The sequence below is a fragment of the Cherax quadricarinatus genome, chromosome 30 (genome assembly GCF_038502225.1).
Source record: "Cherax quadricarinatus isolate ZL_2023a chromosome 30, ASM3850222v1, whole genome shotgun sequence".
NCBI lineage: Eukaryota > Metazoa > Arthropoda > Malacostraca > Decapoda > Parastacidae > Cherax > Cherax quadricarinatus.
This window is the reverse complement of record NC_091321.1, coordinates 4,852,221-4,868,712: the sequence shown is the minus strand read 5'-3', so window position 1 is coordinate 4,868,712 and position 16,492 is coordinate 4,852,221.

Here is a 16,492-nt window from a genome sequence, read left to right as displayed (position 1 = left end):
GCAATTTCCTGGTCGTCCTGATGCCGTAGCTGAGTACGAGGTGGTCTCCAAGATAGCGCCTGGGAGGCACATTGGCTTCCTCCTCCAGCGTTATCGTCTCTGTGGTAACATATGGTTCCAGTGTTATTATTTCTGGGGTAGTGCAAGTTCCACTGTATCACGCAGTAGAAGATTCTCAGAGGCGATGATTGGATGAATAGGGGAAGATTGATCGTCATGAATGGACAAGAAACATAGGAACACAGAAGCTAAAAAAAAAAAAGCCGTTGAACCATATTGATATCAGTAAATACATATAGTATTTAGTACCAGCGTGTTAATCAAAACAAATTTAATTACAAGAGCAAGCAGCGTGGTTGACCAGGCAAGCACCAGACGAGCCTGGCCCAAGCCTCATCAAAAGTATATCAAAGTGTTGGAATTAAACTCCAAACACAGTTTCAGAGGTACGGATAAGAGGGCACAAGTGGCCAGAAGCCAGCAAGCTGGTCGATAACAGGTTATGAGGTTCAATCAGGAGTTAAGACTCGTCTCACGTAAATACAAATCAGTTAGTACAAAGCTGCGGTGACACACACACACAGGGAGGGAGACAGTTATAAAAAAAAATCCATGTCCCAATTTGCCAAAGAAAAAAAATAGAGAAGTCATAAATCAACACAGTTGGACCTGGTTTTTACCTTAAGTGAATTTGACTGAAGATAAACTGAATATAAACACCAATGCTGACTATTAAATACTCAGTAGAAGCTGGTATGGAGAGAAGAGAGAGAGAAACAAATAGCAAACCTAATTACAAAAGAGACAGCACAAAGATGAAAGGAGATATTTCCCATGGAAAAAGGAATTCGATAATCAGACAATCTAAGGAATATATGAAGGTCTAGCCAGATAACACAAAATGATTCCTCTCACGTGAGATAAACTTTAGAAGCTCTTGTGACTATAGTCAAAACTCGTTAATTATTTACAATATACAAAATAAAAAAGGTTGAATTTAAAATTTTAGTTCCACACTCTTGTATTTAGTTTTTAGAAGCTGATGATATATATATACTGTATTGTTTATATCAACACTGCATAGAGGCAGAACTAGAAGAAAGAAAGATAACAAAATAACATAGAACATATATAACAAAGAACACAGAAGTAAATACAAAGGTTATCAATTAATATACATAAAAATAAGAAAAGGAGCAGGGAAGAAATCTAAGAATAGCGTTGAAGACCAAACCTGAACAAAAACTTGTCCACAGCGACATTATAATGAAGACGACCATAAAAGACCAAAGTGCAAACGCTCAAGAAGTATGCAAGATCACTCCCTGGAGGAGGAAGATAGACACACCGGCAGAAGAGTCAGGGACACCTTCACAGAGGTGACGGAATGATGTCACAAAACATGGATGAAGTCGCCGTCCAGCAGAAACTGAACTCTAATCCACATATCAAATGTGGTGGTGATATAACTACAAAAAGAGTTGGACACAACAAAAGCCACGGGAACCCCCAACATATTCCCAATGGGTATTGAAACAAGAAGGGAAAGGATCGTATGAATTTATAGTGATATTCTGTAACATGCCACTAGAGATGTGACGACCACTGGATAGTTTCAAAACTGCAAATTCCTTCCAATATACAATAGTGTAATAGACAAGAGACACTGAACTGCAGGCTAATACCACTGACATCCATACCGTCTAAAGTATTGGAAAATTTAATTGGTACAGAGTCGTTCAACACCTGGAGAGAGGAGAGACATCATTACAGAAAACTAACAGAGATTTAAGGAAGATAAATCCTGCCTCATGAATCTACTACATCTCCAATAATAGAATATCAGAAACCAATGAGGAAAAAGAAGAATGGATACAGCTAATATTCTTGAACTTTTCGAAAGTATTTGGCAGTGTATCCCACAGAAATTGAATCAAAACTAGAGAAGCAAGTGATAATACAAGTAAAAGTGCTTTCTTGTATTAGACTGAAGAAGCCACTGGCTGGCGAAACGTTTCCAGAATACAGGTACCCCAATGTAGCGCAAGTGTCTCATCTATCATCTTGTCAGTTTTCTAAGCCATTTATTCACATCAAGGAATATCTTGTAAACAAAACGGAGAAAGTGTAAGAGAAGCGTATAAAGATGGGAAATTGTAGCCCTTGGAGTCATCATAAAGTGAGTACTAGAACCGTAACCATTACTGACGTATATAATAAATGACTTACCAAAACGAACTGAAACGTACGTATCATTGTTGTAAATGGCGTGAAGCTGATGAGAAGAATAAGGGCGAGAGAGAGCAAAGAGAGGCTACGGAAGGATTCGAACAGGCAAGAGTGGTAATAAAAGTTGCTACAAGAATCCCCCCCCGCCCAAACCAATGCATGACTAAGTAAACCTGGAGAGGAAGACAGAAGACCGGAGACGGAGCACTGCCTGCAAGGTGAGACACAACAATGTCATAAGAGGAGAAGGATGTGAGACGGATTATTACACTGACTATAACACAATGGGTAGCCGTTTGTGATGGCTGACAACAGCCAGCTACCACAAACAGCCAGCTACCACAAACAGCCAGCTACCACAATCAGCCAGCTACCACAATCAGCCAGCTACCACAATCAGCCAGCTACCACAATCAGCCACCTAACACAATCAGCCAGCTACCACAAACAGCCAGCTACCACAATCAGCCAGCTACCACAATCAGCCAGCTACCACAATTAGCCAGCTACCACAATCAGCCACCTAACACAATCAGCCAGCTACCACAATCAGCCACCTAACACAATCAGCCAGCTACCACAATCAGCCAGCTACCACAATCAGTAATACCCAACACAATAAACCACAGAAACCCGCATCTCGACTTTTGCGTAAAAAAAATTACATATTTACAGCCGATGATCACATACCTTCCCTTCCCCGCCAGAGCGGATACCATAAAGAAATATTTTACCCCCCCCCCCAAAAAAAAAAAAAACTCCAATACTTATCCGAATATTCCGCATATCCGGCCGAGCGTAATGGAGGCGCAGCAAAACGATGACAATTACCAGCAGTTTGTGGTTCATCCTCACGTTTTATATTGTCTGATGTCTCTCTTATTTTTTTAGAGCTGTTATTGTGGCTCCGTCTGTTAGCTAGGAATGGCTGGGAGTAATTTTCATGCCTGTGCACGCTGTTTGCTGGGAAACTAGGGAGGGGAGAGGAAGGTGAGGGGGGAGGGGGACAGGAGGAAAGGCAGACTTAGCTAGGGAAGACGTGGATAGGGGAGAGATTTGGAGGGAGGAAGAGGGGAGGGAGAGGTGAGTGGGGAGACATGATGATTTGGGAGGAATATGGGGGAGAGGAATGGATGGAAATGAGGTTGTACTTACTCTTCCCTCCTTTTAACTCTTTCTCCCTTTCCTCTCCCTATTTCTTCCTTCCTCCTCTTCCTAACTTCTTTTCCTCTTCCTTACAGTTTCCATTTTCTCGTTCGTCCTATCCCCTTTTTAATTATCTCTTACCTTTCACCTCTTCTTTTTTCTCTCTCTACTCATCCCAAGTTTATCTGTTCTCTTCTTCCCATTCTTCCCTTCCTGTGGTTGTAAATATGCATTATCAGGTATATAATGCAGTTTCGAAATGTCAAGAGACTGCCGGAATAACAAATTTGCATTGTTCCTCTGTACAGTTATGTTTACATTCTTAGATTTGTAATGGAATCCAAATTCCATCCTCTATCCCTTACTTTTTACTGGCTCTCATTTACATAATTTTTTGTCGCCCTTTCTAAGATGGATATGTCTTTAAAGAATCCTTTTCTTTTGTATGTGATAGGTGTTATGCAGGTTTCTGCATTGCACTGTAATATGTATAGTGGAGAAGTGTGCCATAATTTTATAACCTGTCATAATTGTAAACCATAATTTTAGAAATAATGCTGTGCATTTGTGGGTACTATAAATTAGCTTAACTTGTAAAATGTAAGAAAGTCCTGTCGTGATTTATTTCCTAAGTGTGTGTGTGTATAGCGTGGGTGTGAGCGTGGGAGGTCACGAGGGAGCGGCATGGGTGACAAACATGCTGGTCAGACGCAGTGTATTTAAGCTAAGTTTGTACTCCTTTTGTTTATCCGACTCAAGCCATAGGCTTACCAGTAGGCTCACCTGGGCTCTGGTGTGGTCAGGGCTCTGTTGGTTAAGTGAGGGCTGGTGAAATTGGGTGAGATGGTGTCGGTAGGAGAGTTGGGTATGGGATGGCGCCCGCTGGAGACTAACTCCCATACTTATATGTGTGTTTTGTTTTGCTGACATCGCAGCCTGCCGGCTCCTGGTATACCTTTATTTGGGCGTACATGCTGAGGGAAATGTGGGTGTGTTTATCTTGTGTGTGTGTATATATTGTTAGAAGTAATAAATGTATATTCTTCTAACGAGAAATTTTGCTTGAACACATAGGTCAATTGTTATATTATGTAAATGTTCATCAGTATATGTTGTATTCTAGCCCTTTTATGTTATTAATTAAACTATAGCCATAGTTCACATTTTTATTTGTACCTCCATATGCTATTCCCTATTCTGTTAAGCACTGGGATACACAGGAGACGTGCTCACTCGCTGAGATACCTCAGGCAGAGTGGGTAAAAGCCTCACATAATAACCAAACCATTGAAGTAGCGAACGCTGGTTTAGCGCTTTCTGTTTGGATTAGGGTAGCCCTGGGTAGCTCTCTTTTACATGATATTCCTGTAACTTTTACCTTTTCCCCTAGACAAGGCCTTAAGCCCTAGGGGCCCTACTTTCTGCGTAACAACAAGTCATCCAGAGAGATGGTAATTCCCAAGTAATAGTTACTCCAGCTGTGCTGGAACGAAACCTTCCAGGCTGCCATAGCTAGTGAACGTTTAATGGAATGCTTGACACAGCTCAGGCTGACATATTTCACTGTGCACGAAATCTATCCAGTGTGACGGAATATGACAGGGAAACAGCTTTTGTTCCCACTTTGTAACTATCATATAGAATAGAGTGGCAGCGCACTGCTGATGTATCCAGTTTGGCTACCTGGAGTGTACCTGGAGTGTACCTGGAGGGTGTTTCCAGGGTCAACGCCCCCGTGGCCCAGTCCTTGACCATGCTAAGTAAAAATGAAAACCATCCCACTCTCACCTAATCCTGTGTCCTGTATCTACTCTAGGGATCCGGTCTGGGGCCAGATTTTCCTGATGACCGCCTGATTAACCAGGCTATTTGTGTCTCCGGCCCGCAGGTCGACAAAGCCTTCCAGTTCATGGTTGATCTGGTACATCCTGAAGAAACATGTCATGTTATCTCTTCCAGTAACTGGTTAAAGAGTCTTGGACCCCGGATATTGACGCAGGGTTTTTATATTATGCCCATATCGCCCCTGCTTTTCATTGGGTTTATTCTAAAACTCTTCCACATCTCTCACTCTAGTAAGTTGTTATGGCAGTGTGTTGAATACTAACCTGCCTCTCGAGCGTTTTTTTTATCTATGTATTATCAGATATCTCGCTCTTCTCCGTTCCAGAAGGTACATTCCGAGTTCTTTGAGGCGTTCCCAGAAGTCAAAATGTTTTATTGACTCCGAGAGAAATAAACGATATCTGTACATTTTCTAGCTGGGATGCACCGACCTTGAAAGCAGCCGTGACACCACAGGTGTTTTGAAGAGTACCATCATTAGAGTGTGATCTGTTGTTTTGAAAGTTTTCACCATCCAGTCCATCATTTTCTCGGCCTTAACTACACTGCAGTGTGACTATTTGCTCCGTTAAACCTAATACTGTAACTTACCGAGCATAGTTCTACACAAGAAAAACATAAAAAACACTACAATTGCTGGAAAGGAAGGTTAGAGAACACTGCTGAGTCTGCCTGTGGCGTAACTCTCACATTAAGACCTCACATTTTACGGTGAATTTATGGGCAATGTTGCCTGAAAGGTTATTAATGCAATCTTAGTATGTCTAGTTTTTAGTTGCAGATAATACTGGTAAAAATTGTAGACGCGAAGGGAAAAGTGTTGATAACATGGGAAGGTATCATACACTATTACAATTTATGTCTTTAAAGTTTAGCTTCATTACTACTGACATGCGATGTCTCTCCAGAGCCGAGAAAATTATATTTTTTTCTTATGTATTAGACACATGTGCAACACCTGGGTATCTTTATTATTATCTCATTGTAAAGATAACCAGGTGGCGCGTGTGCGTTTTATCCGTCAACTTGTCGGTACTGTTTACCGATAATATAATGCAGCTTGTTAAGTGAAGAAGTTGTGTTTATAGCCGAAGATCTGAAGGTAGAAGTTTCGTCACGATCTATTACATAGGAAGGTAACGCATGTACAAGTGCTCGTCCACTTAGTTTAAATCGTAAATAAGCCAGACAGTTGTCAGTGTAGTTCTACATACGTCACGAAATCGTAATGACACGATTGCAAACAAACCATACCCCGGCCGGGATTGAACCCGCGGTCAGAGAGTCATGTTGACGGCAGTGAAGGGACTTGAGCTAGAGTTCGTCACGGCCACGCTAACTGGAGATTCGTCTGTAAAAACTTGCATTTGTGGTCACAGTGGTGCCTGTGCTAACCTTCCTATGGTGTAGAAATATACCTAGTTGGATGAATCTTATTGTGGCTATCTGGTCTAGTGGCTAACGCGACGGGCTGGAGTTTTGAGACTCTCTGACCGCGGGTTCAATCCCGGCCGGGGTATGGTTAGTTCTACATACGTCTGCGCCGCTAATGAAGGAATTACACTTTCCGTCTTTAACCGTAGTAGTTTTACAGTTTTTTTTTCTTACCGTTACCATTAACATTATTTTAGTGAATGAGACACATTTGTGCAGCATTTCGGTATCTTTATTTTGGAAAAGTTTCGCCAGTTAATAGCTTCTTCAGTCCAATGCAGAGAAAGGTGGAAGATGAGAAGGAGTTGAGGTTATCAGTCCCAAATCTGCACACAGAAATCACTCCCTACGAAAGTAAAAGACTGGGCAGGCGATGCAAAATGCCGCCAATAAAAAGTAGGGGCGCCATTGGTACACTAAGAGAAAACACCATAAGTGTCCGGGGCCCAAAACTGTTCAACAGCCTTCCATCAAGCATTAGGGGAATTGCCAATAAACCCCTGGCTGCCTTCAAGAGAGAGCTGGACAGATACCTAAAGTCAGTGCCGGATCAGCCGGGCTGTGGCTCGTACGTCGGACTGCGTGCGTCCAGCAGTAACAGCCTAGTTGATCAGGCCCTGATCCATCGGGAGGCCTGGTCATGGACCGGGCCGCGGGGGCGTTGATCCCCGGAATAACCTCCAGGTAACCTCCAGGTAACCTCAGTCTGGAGTCAGTGTGTTCAGTCCATCAATCTTGATGTACGAGTCTCTCATTTATCAACTTGTTGGTTTTCTAAACCATTTATTCAAATTATTTTAGTGACTTGTTGTCCTACTTTCTAAAAAAAAAAAAACTGAACTCATTTTAAGTATCTTGCGGTTTTGTGTAAGCACGAGACACTGTAGGTCAGTCAGCTCATTGCATGGGCCAACAGGCCTCCAGCAGTGTTTCGCCATGTCATAGCGTGGGCCAGTAGGCCTACGGCAGCTCTTTATTTAAATTTAAGCATGAGTGGGGAATTACTTCACCTAGGAACCTCTGAAGATGTGTGTGTAAGAACGTGAAAGCACTATATGAAATGTGGATTGATAAAGCCCACTGTGTGGGCGAAACGTTGTCGTTAATAGGCCTCCACTCCTTCTATCACATTCTCCAACAAGTCTCCAGTTTTTTAACATCACTCTGTCGCTTCGTTTGTAAAGCGGAAATGCATTTTCAGTTTTCCGTGCCTCTGGAATCTCATCAAAAATGGTTATAATCATAACCATAATTTATAAAGGGGTGAACTGGTAAGCCAGCGGAAGGCCTCGGTCAGACGACCAAAAGCTCCAGCGGCGGATCATCATATGACTTAAAGACCCGCGTCAGGAAACGCCTGTCCTGTTTCCTGACAAACCTTACCTAACCTAACCTCTGGAATCTCACCTGTGTTTACACTATTTCTCCACAGTACACCGAGCATCCCTTGTATTTTGTATTTTCTTATAAATATTGAATTTCAGGAGTCCTGTTGTTAGGCTTGTATGGTGGGTCGTCTTCATGTTGCAAATTGGAATCTATAATGCATTCATATTTTTCTTTCAAAATTTCGCTCATTTTTGTTGTCATCGGTGAATGTGAGAGACAATGTTTAAAAGTATCTATATATCTGGATTTTGTTCACGAGAAAAAGTAAATAGAATTTTTTATTATTTCTTGAAAAGTCTTTTTATTTTAGTGTCTTTTTCGTGTGCTGGGTGTTTTAGTTTCACCCTCCCCCCCCCCCACCTATCTCTCTCTCAATTATCTCCATAAGATACCTTTCAATTGTTTTATAATTTGGGGTTTATTGATTAGTTAAGCGATTCTTTTTTGACAGTTTAGTAGTCGAGTTTCTCTCTCTCTCTCTCTCTCTCTCTCTCTCTCATCTCTTATTAATGCTTTTCAGAGTGGAGTATTTTTTCAGGTTTTGCAAGCTTCTGTTTTCAGTTTTCCCGACACTGTTGTGAGGTTTAAAGAGCACAGGAGAGTTCTTCCAGGGATGTGACATAGTTTCTTACTTATTCATTGTGTCTCAATCAGTGCCGCCCTCTATGTTTCCTCTTCCCCTTCCCTTTCAAACTCACCCTTTAATGTAGCTTTTCAACTAACCCTTCCTTCTCCCTTTCTTCTTTACGATTCCCTCTTTTTTTCCTTCACCCTTCTCCTTTAAACCCGCTTCTTTCCATTAACTCTTAATCACCTCCTTACCTCTTCGCCATTGGCTCCTTATTCTACTCCTCTCTCTCTCTCTCTCTCCCCTTCAACTATCTATCTTCCTGTCCCATCCCTTCCCAGCTTCATTTCTATCAGTCAGTGCATCGCACCAGGGGCAGTGCTCACTCATCATTAATCTATTACCACGAAGTTTCCAGTGTTTCCTCAACACAGCCTGGCTATCCGTAGGACTAGCCAGCCTTGTTCCGCGTCCCAGATGACCAGCTGCCTTCACTAAAATATTTAAACCCAGTAGATGCAACCGTCACAAAAAAAAAGCACACGAAAGGATTCAGACGAAGATTTGACTAGTCCCTCGACTTCAACAGACCACTAACAACTGTTGCTCAAAAATCACATTTTACAGGATTACAGCCTGGCTGATCAGAGACAGGGCCCGCAGTTAACGGACGGAGGAACGAGTCTCCATCACTCCTTGTGCTGATTGGCCTACACGGGTTTACAACTTCATAGAATACAATCTACCGGATTACAGATGCTGGTCGGACGCGCGCTCAAGTCATAATTCGTCCGACATGCCTCTCTATATGAACTGAGTTTCCCAATCTCTTCGAAGCATCAAATTGCTGACCAGGAATCATGGGGATTGACCTAACCTGTCTGCGAGCCGAGGGCAGACACCCCAGCGTCTCCTCTACTGACAGCAGTGTGATGAAGAATGACAATGGCCAGCATGGACCGAAACGTCGTCACAGAGTTCCTTTCTAAGTACTTTTATTTACGGGTGGGGAGTGAGCAGTTTAACATAACAACGAGTGGGCAGTCACCTGGAACTTTCCAAGTATATGAAGTAGTTGATAATCTGGTGTTAAAGATATAGTGAAATGTTGCTGACTTCAGTATAGGACACACTAAGGTTTGTTCTGAGTGTCTCTTATACTGCAGTCAGTTGTTCTTAGTGTGTCTTTTACAGCTGTCAACTGTTCTGTACTATGCTGGCGTCACTTCACTGACTCTCAAGACTCTTTATTCCTCCCAGTGACATGCATGTCATGTTAACACTTTAGTTATTATCTGCGGTGTTCGGTGTGGGAAGTCTCCTGTCAAGTGGGGAATGCTGAATGTGTATCTTGCTCGAATCCAGTAATCACCATTGTCATTAATGTAATGAACCATCCTGTGTAATGACCACTATGTGTAGTGACCACCGCGTGTAATGACCATCCTGTGTTACGGTAGTGGAGCCCAGGTGAAGAAAACAAACCCGGCAGACCAGCAGGAGGCAGTCAAGTTGAATTCCCCGCTAATTTAGCGAGACCATTTTTATGTACAATCATCCTCCGTGACGTGGGCGCTAGGCAAAAAAAAAATATATATATATATATTCTTGTGCACTAAGAGTGTAAAATGTTATATAGAGCGGTGCAGGTGCACAATGCGGTGTTTTTAATAGTGCTCAAAAAATATGAAAATCAACGTTAATTGTATAACTGATTCGAATGAAGACCTGTCTGGTAAGTTGACGGCAACACCAGCTACTGTGGACCGAAATCAAATTCTGCTCCATTAAATGCTCGGATGAGTATATATGTATAGCTACCCAACATGTTGGAGAGAATTAGTAGAGATAAATCTCAAGTGAGATAAGGTTTGTGATGATCACCTCTTCACTTGACTGACTCACAAAGGTATGTGCACAACACCGGTAAAGTTAATTAATCTCACATTTAATACAGAGTTGTACACGCTCGGCTTCCCCCATTACTTCTAATAGTATTTCTTTATTCTGAGTCATTATTTAATTTCATCGTCCATTATTTACTGAAGACACACACACACACACACACACACACACATACACACACATGCATGCACACACACACATACAACAGGCCTAGTGTCTAATCGACATGTGCCTAGGACAAAATGGTAACTAACACACACACACACACACATACATACACACACACACACACACACACACACACACACACACACACACACACACACACACACACACACACACAGGGAGGAAAGTAGGGAAAGTCGCAGTGTTGAAATGCTGAATTTTTAGTGGTAAAAAAATCCAAAATAGAAATGAGAAACTCATAATAGTTAATGTACACAAGTCCCACCACAGCTTAATAATACTTTGATACACAGGAATTTGCAGACCAGAAACCAAATTGTTTACCAGTCTGTAAATGTTTGATCTGCAAGTATTTTATCCACTTCCCCTGAGCGCTTGTTCCAATATTGCTACAACACTTGGCACCGATACTGGCCTTAGTTTAAACCATGTGTGTAAATTTATATATATATTTATATATATATATATATATATATATATGTATATATATATATATATATATATATATATATATATATATATATATATATATATATATATATATATATATATATATGTGTGTGTATATATATATATATAATATATATATAATATATTTTTTTATTTTATTATCACACCGGCCGATTCCCACCAAGGCAGGGTGGCCCGAAAAAGAAAAACTTTCACCATCATTCACTCCATCACTGTCTTGCCAGAAGGGTGCTTTACACTACAGTTTTTAAACTGCAACATTAACACCCCTCCTTCAGAGTGCAGGCACTGTACTTCCCATCTCCAGGACTCAAGTCCGGCCTGCCGGTTTCCCTGAATCCCTTCATAAATGTTACTTTGCTCACACTCCAACAGCACGTCAAGTATTAAAAACCATTTGTCTCCATTCACTCCTATCAAACACGCTCACGCATGCCTGCTGGAAGTCCAAGCCCCTCGCACACAAAACCTCCTTTACCCCCTCCCTCCAACCCTTCCTAGGCCGACCCCTACCCCGCCTTCCTTCCACTACAGACTGATACACTCTTGAAGTCATTCTGTTTCGCTCCATTCTCTCTACATGTCCGAACCACCTCAACAACCCTTCCTCAGCCCTCTGGACAACAGTTTTGGTAATCCCACACCTCCTCCTAACTTCCAAACTACGAATTCTCTGCATTATATTCACACCACACATTGCCCTCAGACATGACATCTCCACTGCCTCCAGCCTTCTCCTCGCTGCAACATTCATCACCCACGCTTCACACCCATATAAGAGCGTTGGTAAAACTATACTCTCATACATTCCCCTCTTTGCCTCCAAGGACAAAGTTCTTTGTCTCCACAGACTCCTAAGTGCACCACTCACTCTTTTTCCCTCATCAATTCTATGATTCACCTCATCTTTCATAGACCCATCCGCTGACACGTCCACTCCCAAATATCTGAATACGTTCACCTCCTCCATACTCTCTCCCTCCAATCTGATATTCAATCTTTCATCACCTAATCTTTTTGTTATCCTCATAACCTTACTCTTTCCTGTATTCACCTTTAATTTTCTTCTTTTGCACACCCTACCAAATTCATCCACCAATCTCTGCAACTTCTCTTCAGAATCTCCCAAGAGCACAGTGTCATCAGCAAAGAGCAGCTGTGACAACTCCCACTTTGTGTGTGATTCTTTATCTTTTAACTCCACGCCTCTTGCCAAGACCCTCGCATTTACTTCTCTTACAACCCCATCTATAAATATATTAAACAACCACGGTGACATCACACATCCTTGTCTAAGGCCTACTTTTACTGGGAAAAAATTTCCCTCTTTCCTACATACTCTAACTTGAGCCTCACTATCCTCGTAAAAACTCTTCACTGCTTTCAGTAACCTACCTCCTACACCATACACTTGCAACATCTGCCACATTGCCCCCCTATCCACCCTGTCATACGCCTTTTCCAAATCCATAAATGCCACAAAGACCTCTTTAGCCTTATCTAAATACTGTTCACTTATATGTTTCACTGTAAACACCTGGTCCACACACCCCCTACCTTTCCTAAAGCCTCCTTGTTCATCTGCTATCCTATTCTCCGTCTTACTCTTAATTCTTTCAATTATAACTCTACCATACACTTTACCAGGTACACTCAACAGACTTATCCCCCTATAATTTTTGCACTCTCTTTTATCCCCTTTGCCTTTATACAAAGGAACTATGCATGCTCTCTGCCAATCCCTAGGTACCTTACCCTCTTCCATACATTTATTAAATAATTGCACCAACCACTCCAAAACTACATCCCCACCTGCTTTTAACATTTCTATCTTTATCCCATCAATCCCGGCTGCCTTACCCCCTTTCATTTTACCTACTGCCTCACGAACTTCCCCCACACTCACAACTGGCTCTTCCTCACTCCTACAAGATGTTATTCCTCCTTGCCCTATACACGAAATCACAGCTTCCCTATCTTCATCAACATTTAACAATTCCTCAAAATATTCCTTCCATCTTCCCAATACCTCTAACTCTCCATTTAATAACTCTCCTCTCCTATTTTTAACAGACAAATCCATTTGTTCTCTAGGCTTTCTTAACTTGTTAATCTCACTCCAAAACTTTTTCTTATTTTCAACAAAATTTGTTGATAACATCTCACCCACTCTCTCATTTGCTCTCTTTTTACATTGCTTCACCACTCTCTTAACTTCTCTCTTTTTCTCCATATACTCTTCCCTCCTTGCATCACTTCTACTTTGTAAAAATTTCTCATATGCTAACTTTTTCTCCCTTACTACTCTCTTTACATCATCATTCCACCAATCGCTCCTCTTCCCTCCTGCACCCACTTTCCTGTAACCACAAACTTCTGCTGAACACTCTAACACTACATTTTTAAACCTACCCCATACCTCTTCGACCCCATTGCCTATGCTCTCATTAGCCCATCTATCCTCCAATAGCTGTTTATATCTTACCCTAACTGCCTCCTCTTTTAGTTTATAAACCTTTACCTCTCTCTTCCCTGATGCTTCTATTCTCCTTGTATCCCATCTACCTTTTACTCTCAGTGTAGCTACAACTAGAAAGTGATCTGATATATCTGTGGCCCCTCTATAAACATGTACATCCTGAAGTCTACTCAACAGTCTTTTATCTACCAATACATAATCCAACAAACTACTGTCATTTCGCCCTACATCATATCGTGTATACTTATTTATCCTCTTTTTCTTAAAATATGTATTACCTATAACTAAACCCCTTTCTATACAAAGTTCAATCAAAGGGCTCCCATTATCATTTACACCTGGCACCCCAAACTTACCTACCACACCCTCTCTAAAAGTTTCTCCTACTTTAGCATTCAAGTCCCCTACCACAATTACTCTCTCACTTGGTTCAAAGGCTCCTATACATTCACTTAACATCTCCCAAAATCTCTCTCTCTCCTCTGCATTCCTCTCTTCTCCAGGTGCATACACGCTTATTATGACCCACTTCTCGCATCCAACCTTTACTTTAATCCACATAATTCTTGAATTTACACATTCATATTCTCTTTTCTCCTTCCATAACTGATCATTTAACATTACTGCTACCCCTTCCTTTGCTCTAACTCTCTCAGATACTCCAGATTTAATCCCATTTATTTCCCCCCACTGAAACTCTCCTACCCCCTTCAGCTTTGTTTCGCTTAGGGCCAGGACATCCAACTTCTTTTCATTCATAACATCAGCAATCATCTGTTTCTTGTCATCCGCACTACATCCACGCACATTTAAGCAACCCAGTTTTATAAAGTTTTTCTTCTTCTCTTTTTTAGTAATTGTATACAGGAGAAGGGGTTACTAGCCCATTGCTCCCGGCATTTTAGTCGCCTCATACGACACGCATGGCTTACGGAGGAAAGATTCTTTTCCACTTCCCCATGGACAATAGAAGAAATAAAAAAGAACAAGAGCTATTTAGAAAAAGGAGAAAAACCTAGATGTATGTATATATATATATGCATGTGCGTGTCTATGAAGTGTGACCAAAGTGTAAGTAGGAGTAGCAAGATATCCCTGTTATCTTAGCGTGTTTATGAGACAGAAAAAGAAACCAGCAATCCTACCATCATGCAAAACAGTTACAGGTTTTTGTTTCACAGTCATCTGGCAGGACGGTAGTACTTCCCTGGGTGGTTGCTGTCTACCAACCTACTACCTAAATATATATATATATATATATATATACTACATATGTATATATATATATATATATATATATATATATAAGGGCAATGTGTGGTGTAAATATTATGCAGAAAATTCGGAGTGTGGAAATTAGGAGAAGGTGTGGAGTTAATAAAAGTATTAGTCAGAGGGCAGAAGAGGGGTTGTTGAGGTGGTTTGGTCATTTAGAGAGAATGGATCAAAGTAGAATGACAAGGGTAATATTTAGTGAAGGGATTCAGGGAAACCGGTTATTTTCATATAGTCGGACTTGAGTCCTGGAAATGGGAAGTACAATGCCTGCACTTTAAAGGAGGGGTTTGGGATATTGGCAGTTTGGAGGGATATGTTGTGTATCTTTATACGTATATGCTTCTAAACTGTTGTATTCTGAGCACCTCTGCAAAAACAGTGATAATGTGCGAGTGTGGTGAAAGTGTTGAATGATGATGAAAGTATTTTCTTTTTGGGGATTTTCTTTCTTTTGTGGGTCACCCTGCCTCGGTGGGAGACTGCCGACTTGTTAATATATATATATATATATATATATATATATATATATATATATATATATATATATATATATATATATATATATATATATATATATATATATATATACACACACACACAGCTCATAGTGGTGCTGGAACACCTGTGTGTATTTAATACCTGACAAATGTCTTGAGGTTTAATATGCTAACACAGGCTGTACCTTCTTACATCTCTACCTGTGTACATTCTTCCTGTAAAATCCCAACAAAAGTTTCGTAAGTGAACAGCATAAGTCTTTTGTATACTTTTTTTTTAAATCGAAGATGGTATCCAGTCTGGCAGTGTTGATTTTTTTTGTTATTTATATTCATTGTAGCCAGCTGGCCCAGTGGTTTACGCACCGGCCTGGAGTTTTACGACTCACTTGCCATGAGTTCAAACCCCACCCGTGCCGTGGTTTATATTTATCGTCTCTTTATTAATTTTATTAGCCACAATTTCGGCTTCCTGTTTGAGATTCAAAGGTTTTATGACTAAGATATATATTTTTTTGTAAACACACACACGGTGTAATTTTCTATTCAATGCCTCACACATTTCCTCCTCGACTTCTGTTGTTATCGTCTTTTATGCATTGCATTATTTTGCTTTTAATATATACTTTTTATTTACAGATTTGAGTAGAATATTTGGTTCCATCTCTTTATTCTTATCCACTATTTCTTTCTTTTTTCATCGTTTCTTTCTTCCTCTTTTCTCACGTTTGGATATTCGGTTTTTTTTTATATTCTTTATTCTCTCTCTAGTTTTTGACTGGCCTATTTTCTATATTAATTGCTATTTTTTTTCTTTCCATGGCTCTCCAGGACCTTCCATTAAGCCAATCTTTATTATTGTATTTCGTATTTCCTTCTTGCAATAAATCGTTTGATTCCCTTTTCATAAAACTTGACAGAATTGTTTCTAAAGATTATATGTAATTCGTCCTTTGATTTTCTCTACAATGGTATTTTAACGCATTTTATTTTCCAAATTTCCGTTGTAATCGTTCCCGTTCGTGGGTCTCCTTTTCATTTCATAACTCACAGTTAACCAATGTC